The sequence below is a fragment of the Solenopsis invicta genome, chromosome 7 (genome assembly GCF_016802725.1).
Source record: "Solenopsis invicta isolate M01_SB chromosome 7, UNIL_Sinv_3.0, whole genome shotgun sequence".
Classification (NCBI taxonomy): Eukaryota; Metazoa; Arthropoda; class Insecta; order Hymenoptera; family Formicidae; genus Solenopsis; species Solenopsis invicta.
In genome coordinates, this window is record NC_052670.1 from 11710298 (window position 1) to 11722315 (window position 12018).

The 12018-nt window shown below is 37.7% G+C and overlaps 1 protein-coding gene across 4 annotated transcripts in view; it reads left to right on the forward strand.

The window, feature by feature from the left end:
- LOC105202414 (hemicentin-2) overlaps positions 1–12018 on the forward strand; it is a 417498-nt gene that overhangs the window by 229538 nt on the left and 175942 nt on the right. The window lies entirely within an intron of this gene.

Sequence of the window (12018 nt, forward strand, 5' to 3'; positions counted from 1 at the left end):
TCGGAAAGGGAATCTATTAGCTACACATGCACTACCGTAAAGTGGAACAAAAGGAATACGTCACAAATCCGTTGCTCTCCAAGTCACATTTATCAATTGCAGTTGTGTGCTTTCTAAAGCTAAACGCTTAAGGCAATAAATATTTCCTCAAGTTACAATTTGGCTTAAGATCGAGTAAAAAAAAATAAAATAAAATATCTACCTGTTTCATTTAACGATTTCACACGTAAAAGCCATTAGACATGGTCAACGTATATTTTGTAACTTGTGCAGATATTTTTGGCGTCTTAAAAAAAGTTTTGAAGAAAAATTGGAGCAGCATATCAAAGTTGCGATTCCATCATAAATTTGTACGTATCCGAAAATTAGCTCCGCTTTATCATTCAGTAATCCAAAGTTCAAAAATCGCACAGCCAGCAGGATCGATCTGCAGTCTCTCCCTCGCGGCCATAATTTATGGGGAGAAGCTTGCGTCTGCTCGGCAATTGTACCTTCTTCAGTTCAGCTAAAACGGATTCCCACTTGGCATGGGCGACCGGAAACCCGCGCACCGATTATGCAAAACGATCGAACGTAACGATAACAATTAAGTGGAAGTATTCGTAGGGTGCTAGCTAGTTCGCGAACGCGAGCACGAAGATCGTATTCGCTTTTCCTCTTTTCTCGAGAAGCTTTGTGGACACCGCGGGGGATGACTTCCGATCTGGCACTGTGCATTCGGCGTGGAGTCCAGGTCTCTCTCTCTCTCTTTCTCTCTCTCTCTCTCTCTCTCTCTCTCTTGGCCGAGCTTCAGAAAACTCACGGAAACCGTAAGCTCCGCTTGGCAAGTGAATCAATCACTCGGTATCTCTCGAACGCCGGGCCTACGCGCGCGCGTTCCAAACGATTTGTTCGCTGCGGAGATTTCTTCCGGATCTGTGACGTGGCCCGCCGCCAGAATGGACCCTTCCTGATGGCTCCAGCTTGGCACTCGAAAGATATATCCGTCGTTAAAGGCTCGGCGAATAATAGTCTTAGCGCTTTCAACAGCGATTGCTTATTGCACTTTGATATCGCTATATATCGCGCTTATGCTAATCATGTACTATTATATATGAACGGGAGAAAACATTGGTTGAATTAATTTCAAATGTGGATAAAACAAGACTATTTGGTGAAATATAAACGATCTACATTTTTTATTGAAATAAAACTAGTTACTTGTATTCTGGTTGAGTGAACCAGACAAATTTGATTGTATTCACTCTGATTGCGATCACATTGGAAAAGAATCTGATTGCAATAATTGGAAATTTGGTGGATTTGTACAGTATGTTCGCTCGATACGAATTAGAATTCTTGCAGGAATTATCAGATTCTTGAATTAATTTTTATACATTTATTAAAAACTGTACTGTCAAGATACACCTCTGATTTTTTTTTTTGTTTTCGAATCCAATTTTAGGAATTCGCAGAAGAAATTTTAATAAAACATCAGTGAAAAATTTTATAATGTTGCACTTTTTATTCAATAGTGTACGATTTTCTCCTTGCGAGAAATAAAACGCCGCCGCCGTCGCATTCGTCTGATGACAGTACCGCGAATTGTCGTGTACCAGAAATTTTGTAGATCCAACCAGAAATCGTTAACTAAATTCTTACAATTATCATATCTAAATGTTTTAGTTGCGTACCAAAATATTTGATTGTAATAATAAGAAAATTTATTTCCGAATTTGCTTAACCAAACATATCTTTTCAATTCAATCATGACTATTTTTTCCGAGTGTCATTGCGTTATATATTTTTATCATTATTTCATAATTATTTACTTGATGCTCCTGCAGAATTTTTTTCATCCAAATTATTAATGTTTCATCAAAAATTTGAGGAAATTCTGACAAATCTTTTCTCAATTATCTTATTGAAAGACATCTTTATAGTTTTACAAAAAAAAAACTTGCCTACAATCTCTCGAATTCTACGCCAATCCGAAATATTTATGAGCGAAAATTGATCGTTTTCATTCTTACCGGTTCGCACAACATTATTAAATGCAAATCTCTCGATTATGCTGTATATATTCGGACATCTCGAACGATCCGAGGGGATCGCTGTTCGCTTCCGGATACGTTCGGCACTATCGATTCCTTGGAATAATATCCATATTGCTGTCGGAGGAATAGTCACGCTATCGGCAATGTTTACCAGCGGAAGCCGTCCAATCAGTGCGAAACCCTCCTCTCCCGACGCCGCCGTAGGTCCACTTGATCATGCGAGAGGGTCGGGACGATGAGGTTCTCCCCGGCATTTTTACGGATCCGGCGACGAGCGTTATCCGGACGTGAATGTCCTACGATTTAATTTACATAGTCCGCGTCCCTCCTGCGACCCGTGATCAATCTGTGCCGTGCTGATCGCGTCGCCGCCGGATCGGGTCCTTGTGTGTAACAACGTTACGCCCCCGTAATCATCGGGATCGCACGCGGCTCGTGGAACGCGCGCGGCCGACGCGTTACCGCGGAATTAATCAGTCTCTATCTATATTAGAAGGCATGCCCTGCGGTCAGATTAGAATCCCGACGGATCCGTTACGTGGACGGACAGCTGTGCCCGTTAATGGAGTCCGATCGGCGGCGGTCGTGCGCGTCTCGACTATCCGCGCGATAGTCGCTAATTTGCCACATCGAGTGGGGACTCGAGCGTCTCGACAGCGAATAATTTCGCAAGAGCTCATCCTGCGGAAGCGCTTTATTGCGCAAGTGGCTTATCGGTTATGTATTCCCGTTGGGCACACAAATCCGTTTGCCCAAGGTGCTCGTAATATCGAGAATGATCGATACATTTTAGCAATGATTTCATAGATAATTGCTTTTACTATACGTTGATTTCTGAAAGTCGTACTTTCTGGCAAACTCGTTTCCACGAAGGGCGTCATTCAGGTAGAATTTTTTTTTTTTTTGTGACAAAGTAACGCACTTCATTCTGTAGATTAAATTTTGTAATTTAAAATCTGATTAAAACGAGATTCGTGTTATATGAGCAGAATGGCTGCTTGAAGGACTGTCGGAAGATTGTCGCTTGAGAGAAGGATTAAAATTATTTTGACGTAAGCAAGCCGTCGGCAACCGTAAGAAGTAGATCCTTTTTTTCCCCGCTGTTTTCGCGTAAAATAAATACAACTGAATTCTCTCTCCTTTTTTTTTTTTACATGTGCGACTGCAGTCGCACTGTCTGCAATACAGCATACGGATATCATAAGGCAGATATCAGCGGGAGACGCTGGCCTCGACTTTATAATTTCAGATTTTTATGAGGTTTGTCGTGCACGCCTGACATCTGCGCTCAACAGAGAAAATGCAGGATATTTACTGAGGAAGCAAACATGGACACGGCAGGGAAAACACGGAAATGCAAGGAGCGCTGCAAACAATGTGTTACTTCTCATACAAAAAAAAACCGCTCGACGTTCGTGCTTTTTCTTTTTGCAAGTTTAAAAAAAAAATCCTCCCTTTTTCTCTTTTTAGAGCAGCCGCCCAATTTTTTTTTTTACGTGTTTCGGAAAGTGCTTGTTTTCATCATACAAACTTTGTATGCTAAAGATATTTTGCCTATTATGTAACTTGAGTTACATAATTTAAGTACGTGAACGCTTTGAATCGCTTCAGTCGTACATGGATTGCCAAATGTAGAGAAAACTTGCTAATATCGGCACCCCATTTTGTTTTTGAATAATATTTCTTAAATAAAAGCTAAAAGTAAAACTTTCACAATATAAATACATACTAGATAGTGTCTTTTATCAGACGGTACAGCAGTTTTTATAATACTCTTTCGTATTTTGTAATTAATAATTTATGTCTTTGTAACATAATTCAAAAAGAGCGTTTGAAAAATTGTGCCCAAAACTGACACCCGAGGCAGACATATCAAAAACTTAGACACGGCACCACAAGGAAGGAATTAAGTATAGAATAAAATAATAAATTAAACAGTAAAATGTATTTTTTATTTATTAAACTATAAAATTTATAAAATTAAACAGTTAGAATTTTGAACTCTTCCATTTTATTCGTTTTTTTGTTACTTTGTTAATGGATCTGTCGTGTCCGACGCTATTTTTATGGTATTAAAGAAAATATGAAAGAATTCATTGAAACGTCTGTCAATATTGTAGTTAAAGATTTTGTAGCTATTGTGGTTTGCTTCATGCAATACACTGATTTTATATTTCAAAGAAAAATATAAACAAACAATTTTAGAAAGCTACAAATATAAAATGATCTAATATTACAGATGATATACTCACTATTGTTTCAACTGTGCAGTTTGCAAGAGAAAATCGTGCAAATTTTATTTTCGTTTTTCAAGAATTCGTTTGTGGCAAATTTTTTTACAGAAAGAAGTATCATAAATTGTGGATTTTTATTTCTTTAATTATTTGAACAGATTTTGCATTTATCAGTAGAAATGCGGTGCAATGTTTAGTTTTCAAGAAATACGAGGGTGCTTTAGGAAGAATGGGCCAATATTTGCGACATTTTTTTACCGCAAATAAAATATTGCACTGGTTTCGATATTACCGAGAAGTAATTTATGCGGCCGTGAGTCGCGGAAAAATCGTCTACATGAATTTCTTCGCTTTTAACGCTGAATGTTACCACAGTACGCGGTGGTATCGCCGAGCTTTTAAGAAAGTTCGCGTATCGACTTTTGCAAGATCATGACATCTTCAGCATTATCGCACGCGCTTCTCGAAATACGATACGGTTATTTACCCTGCGGGATATGGAGCCGGGTTTAACTAGGAACAATGCAATTACGTTCGCGCACTGTTTGCGATCGCGAATGAACGGGATTGCGTTAGCTCCGCTGCGGGATAATATAAAAACAAAAGTCGTCGATGCGCGCGCGGCGCGGAGCGGAGCGGAGCGGAGCGGCGTGGCACGGACAGAGTTTTAAGGCAACGGCAATAAGAGGGAGCGCAGTTTATAACATATCGACGGTGCTTAAAAACAAATGGAATCCCGAGAGCCCCGGGAATGTTTACGGTCGCCGATGGTTACCGTTATTGTCGTATCGATCGCGTAACGATTTTTAGTTATCTGCACCTGGCTCAACACGTGAGAGGCGGTCCTTTACGCGCAAGAAGAGCTGCCTCTTGTTTTTCTCGCTTAGCCGATGCTCGCTCTCTGCTGGATTCGCTTTAACGAAGCTCTTTTCCTTTTTTTCCCCCGTTCGACGGTCAATAATACTGCGGCTTAGAACAAAAACTGATAAACAACTCGAATCTTATCGCAAAGTATTGCGATTGCGTTTTTTTTTTGTAACAAAAAATAAGATAGCACGCAACCGTACGTAAATTTAAGTTGATCTGAATTTTCCTCTAGTTTATGTATTAGTTAAAAAATTCTCTTTTAATCCCCCGAAATCGATGGCAAGATCTGTAATACAATTAGGATGAATTTATGAGACCTATTTAAATTATGTTGATTAAATGGCACTAATTAATTTCAAGTAACTAAAGTAACGTAACTCGTATAAAAAAGTACGAATATAAATACTAAGTTTATATTATACATATAATAGCAATAATTTGAGATTTATAATTGACAGTGGGTCCAATAGATCAACTGTCATCTCTGAAAAGTTAATCACACATGTACGAAAGAGGAAAGACTATAGAAAAAGAGTAATATCGATTCCCACACTGTTTTTATTAAAATGAGCAGCAGAATTAGTGTGATTATAACGAAAGCGAATTTCAAGCAGGTACATTAAAAAACATTTAATGTTGTCAAAAGTGCAGTAAATTTCGTGCACATATTTTTCAACAATTATAATTCAATGTACTTTAAATTTAATGTTTGACTTAAAAATACATTGAATTTTATGACATTTTTAACGGTTTTACAATCAATTAGAAGGCATGCTGCGCGATCAGTGACTAGATCCGCAAAATTACTGTTGCTTGTTCAAATACTGGTTAATTGCAGATGTTTGAAAGGCTTATCTAACATTCATCTAAAGTTGGTCTTGTCAATCCAAATTGGCGCGGACGTTGCGACCATCGGAATTAGTGCACGCGGATCGGAACGACAATCGGCCTGTAACTGGCGCCACGCCGAGAGAGTATTATCAAAGGCTTAGCGCGGGATGACACCGTGGATAGGGATAAAGGGTGAAGAGGGATCGACGAGAATCGGAGGCAGGGAGGAAATACGGAGCAGAGCGGTGATACGCGAGGGGCTGAGAAGCGAGGTAGGGGGTAGGAGGAAGTGCGAGAATCGCTCCCTCCCGCAACCGGGAATCACTCCCCGTTGCCGTCAGAGATGATCGTGCTGCGAATACCACGCGAAAGATAGATTCCCTCGGCGATATACACCCAGCGATACCGAATCCACCCGTTTGCTCCGCGTTTGCTTGTTCTATTTCTCTCCCGCTCGCGTCTCTACGTGCTCCGGGGACGCCTGTGATCTTCGCCGCTTTGTATACACAGCAAGGTCATCTCGGCGTCTACACAAGAACCCATTCCACTTCTATCATTCGCGACGCTCCCTTCTATGCGGTACCGACTGCCCTCCGTGTTCGCGGCGACATGCGAAGGCCTCCGAGGACCCTCGAAACTTTTCATCAGCGAACGACGGACGGCGTTCGCTCCCCGGATCTGAATGCAGCGGGATGAGACTGGTTTCGTTGATACGTTCTGGGACCGGAATATCCCCGGGCAGCGCACGACAGGTGACTATAATCGGACAAACATAGAGTGTGACGTGTGTGTTATCGCGGCATGGCGCAAGACGCGTAATAAAATATGATTCTCGTGTCCCCCCCCCCTCTCTCTCTCTCTCGCTCGCAGTTATGCGCCGCGTACTTTATTCGTCGCTGCCGCGCTCTTCGATTACGCTTTGATCATGTTCGGATTAATTTTCGTTCCGCTTCCATTCCAATATCGTAGCAAAACGCGTGATAGGATGTTGACCTAATTACAACATTGCGCGAGTATCCGTTGGATTAATTTGTGATCAATCATTTCTCAGTTATATACCTTTCATAACAAAAATTGGCGAAGAATCGAATATTATAAATTGAATATTGAATTGCGAATATCCTATTGCATACACGTATGTTGTATTTAAACCCCTCTAAAAAAAATATGTACATACATACATACAGGATATCTCGAAAATCACGCACCAAAATATAGCATTAAAGTTATCGAAAAATCGAGTAAAATAGTTATTTGTGAATTTTTATTTCAAGCAGCCTGTTTTTGAGACGCAAGGACTTGAAGCTGATTAATCAAAGGTGCTCTTTAAATTTGAATCAGTGGAACCTTACTGATTTACAGTGCTATACTTATAATTGTGATCAATCAGTGATTATTTACTGTCTTTCAGTGATTCCGCTTAAGAGGAGGCTACTCTCACTGGTCGGAAACAGTGTATTATTACTGATCTCACTAATCAGAGCCAGTATATTCACTGAAAGGCAGTGTATAAATCACTGATTGATATAGTTACACCGCTGAAATCAAGCTGTTCACTGTCTTTCAGTGAATAGTACACTGATTTAGATTTAGAGAATACGTTTAGACTTGTTATATGCTCGTAATATTATATTAATTAATACTGCCGCACGCACGACTTACGAACATGCGAATGTCTAAATATTATCTCTAATTGACTAGCTTTAAGTCCTTACATTTTAAGAACTACTGCTGCTTATAGAAACATAAAAATACATCAGAAAATATTTAGAATATCGCGATAGTAGATTTGAACATTTAATAAAGGACAAGAATTTTATACATAAAATGTGTAAATTTGACAAAATATTGATTTTCCGAGAAAAATATATTTTTAAACAATCGGAATGCCTATTAATGGATCATAAAGCTTAGTGCTAATATTTATTGTGTGATTTTATATTTATTTTCAAGTTTTTCATGTAACTGTGTGCTAAAATGAATTTTTGGTTTTGATACGTAGCTCTGTTGAACAGGAAAAAGTAATAATACATTATTAAATTGATAATCAATTTAATAATAAATTATGCTAACAAGCATATAAATGTGGTATTGATGCCAATGAGAATACTTTCCCCTAAACAATTGTAAAGAATTTGTTGCAAGAAATAACATCTCAACCAGGGATCGAACCTGGGACCTTCCGACTTTCTGGGGCGGGTGTGAAAAAAAAGAATTGAATAATAATCTAGTTTTGGTGGAATAATTTCAGTTGAAATCAATGTTTGATTAATATCATCAAATATTTAGTAATATTTAGTAATTATATTAATAGTAATCGAATATAACAATAGTAACCAATCGGTTATTAAACTGTTATCAAATGGTTAATATTACTAAATATTTGATCATATTAACAGAATATTTAATTGAAACTATTTTAACAAGATTTAGTAATAATCATCTAGATTTAATTATTATTACTACATAAGAACATACAGTAAGAAATATAATTGTATTTTGAAAAATGTTTAGTTGCATCTTACAAGCGCATCGGTGCATTGTTTGAAAAGGATATGATCGCAGAATGTTACATCATACTAACGATAAATAGTTAAAAATTGTCCTCTACCATCTTCTTTTATCTTGACTTACAAAGTGCTATAATCCAATTATTAAAAAACCATACAGTTTTGAAAGAATTTGTATATACAATATATGAAAATGCTGGTTTACACTTGTTTCATCGTACGAATATAATAGAAAATGCGTAAGCTAAAAACTTCTATGCATTTTTGATAAGATCGCAACGGCGCTCGAGAGAATATTCACGCTCAAAGTATTCCTCCAGAGAAAAATCATTTAGAATTCTAGTTGCGACCGAGTTGAGAGGGAGAGAGCTAGAATAAGAAGGAGGGGAGGGTGGGGGGAAATAAAATTAGTGGTGTGATAACGTAAAGTAGATAATATCCATAAAGAGAGAGGCAAACGCTACTTTACGAAACTTGGTTCTATGCGGCGCGTAGTGTTTCGAAGCACGAAGTTGCAAAGCTTGCCCCCCGTCCGGAACATTCGACAAATCTAGTGCTTCGGGGATTCGGGGCGTTGCGTTGCCCCGTTGAAGTTTACCTGCTCCTCTTTCCAAATTATCGGAATTCCCATGGCGAACTCGCGTATTTCACCTTTGATGCGTGGTGCACGACGAGAGAATAGCGGCGGTATGTCGACGGCGCGGATGTGGAAAGGAAATTTACCACCTCGTAGCGACGGGAGTCCCGTGCATAGCGGAAAAGGAGTTTATCCGGTGACACGAGGTGACAAATCCTCTTAACTGCTTACTGTCTCGCATTGTTGTGAATCGCGGGCGTATCAACATTGCGCTCCAGCAAAGCGCAAATCGAGCGAATTCGGCTCGACCTCCGCCCCCCATTCTCTCCACCCTTCGTTGGTAATTACTAAGGATCGTTAATTCTATAGCAGATGAGGATGAGGAGACATTAACCATGACAAAGTAACTTCCGTCTGAAGTGGATCGACGGTTTTTTTTGCGCATAAATTAACATGGAGTGGACCTTTATTCTCTGAAAACGGTAATTTTGCGTGGAGCGGTATAATAACGCTACGATAACAAGTTTCCTAAGCGCGTATCAATTCTATTGTAATCAAAGGTTTATCATCCATGTGCCCCGATACACGACCCCGTAAATTCGTTGCATCGTCCTATTCGCAGCGCTCCTTTGAAAGGGTCTGGCCTGTCAACGTATATTTCGCCTGGCCTCCACTTTCACTTTCTGCCATAGCGACGTGCTCAGATACAGATCGCGGTCTGTTGACATCTATTGATCATGACATGAATAATGAATGGATACACCGCCTGAATAATGCATGCATCAACGTCGAACAACATCCACTCGATAGCGGTGTATAACTAGTCAGGTATACTATTGGGAACGTTGATGAACAGAGGCCACTCTCTATTGGCCGGCACCATGATATCGCTACGTGATTGCAGGTCGATATATTTTCTTTTACGTCGGACGCAGCTGAAGCTAAAATCGAGTCGTTTTCATTCTTGTCCTCGAAAGCGATAAACATTTGATTTCAATTGTCGAAGTGTCGCTCCCACCTCTGAATTTAAATTTTTCCATGAGAAACATTCATGGTATGTTAAATCAAATTTTTACATAAATTCTCTGAAGCATTTACCTCCGGTAATTTTAATAAGCGGTGTCTATGTGAGAAAGAGATTGGTTATAATTAACGTATAAATTGATATTAGACGTAATTGATTCATTAAATTGAAAAACATTCGAATCCTACGTTATAATATATTTATTATTATTATGAGTTGCAAATAACACATTTATAATCGAAAGTATTTTGAAATAAATTTGCTTTATAGAATAAACTATATATGAAAATAAGCTTTTGAAGTAATTTTGATTCGAGTTGATTTGATCATTGGGATTACGTGTAAGATTTATTCAATTTTTTTTTACAGCGTAAAAAATGTTTTTACTACAATTTTTATATTTAGTAATAAAACATATTTTGTCGTGAATGTTAAATTATATTTACTGTGATAACAAATCGACGATCGTTTAATCACGACGAAAATAAAATATGTTGTAAATGCGTTTGCATTTGTTTCGTTGTAAAGTTTTGCCTCTTCGTAGCTCTGGAGAACTTTAATTTAACAGTTCTTGAGAAAGGACTTCGGTTGTCAGCTCGTATTCTGCGGAGTCTTGGAGTCTGCAGCTTTGCGAACGTTTTACACGACTGATAAAAGTAGAATTGGGAACCTGTCATTTGTATATTTGCATTGCATATTAATTAAACATAGTTGAAACATTAAATAAGAAGTAACATACAAGATCATTTAATTAATACACAAATGCACATATCTGCATTCTATTATTACTTTCTACACATACTAACCTCTTCAATATTGCATAATTGTTATTTTACGTGTTATTTATCGTTTTTACTTCCTAATAAATTTTGTGAATTATTTATTACGTCATTTTATATGTTATTTATAAACATTATTTGTAAATTATTTATGCTTTGTGAATCCCACATTAATTGATTGTATATTCCATTCGTATGAAATATGCACAAAAATGCGAAGGTTTTTAAAAAATTTTTTTCGAATATAAGAAAATCAATATTTCACATTTTTAATTTTTTCGTTGTAGTAATATGAAGCTTTTATTGTTATAGTTTATTTTCTTTAAACATAATAAATAATGCTTGATAAATTAAGTTTTGGATAGGTGTGCCATGTATGCATTATTCTATGTACATAATTTGCATAAACGTGAAAAAGATTAGTACAAGTTTATTTTATATTGTTCTGAAAATATAAACTTTAATCTTAAAAAAATATATAGAACGATTTTTACTTCTTCAAAGATGTTAAAACAATTTTGCTACTCATCTCACGTGAGTATCGTTCCAATCAATATAAAGTTTGAGAGACTCGCTATCTCGCTTTTTTTTTCTTGTACTCTGAACGGAAGGATTCAAAATCATTCATTATTATCATGCACCTCTCTCTTATTTGGTTTTAATATACATGACATGTTACCTTTATTTAGTTAGCACAAGAAATATGAAAAAATAAAAGAACATTATTTTGATCGATAATATATTGCATACATAAATATTTTTATCTTCCTCTGATATTATTAATTATTTTCAGTACGGTTTAAATATATTTGGCGAAATTGGGAACAATACTTATATTCAACTTATATTAGAAAAATTAATCCTTTTTGTGATATTGTAAAGATACTTGTTAATTTGCACAAAAAGAACATAACGGAAATCTGTCTAAAGGAGTTAACATTACGGCTAACAAAGGTTCAAAAGAATAGAGTGTGTGCTTTAACCGTTAGGCAAGAGAGAACGTTAATGAAAGAGCCACCGTGGAATTGCCTCGTGGCATGCAAACAAGTTGGGCTGTCGGTCACCCTCAACTACTGGCTTGCTACAGAGGGATTGCGGGACTCGTGGCTGCAGGATGAGAAGGCGGGTCCCGGGAAGAGAGCTCTTAGTTGCGTTAGGTT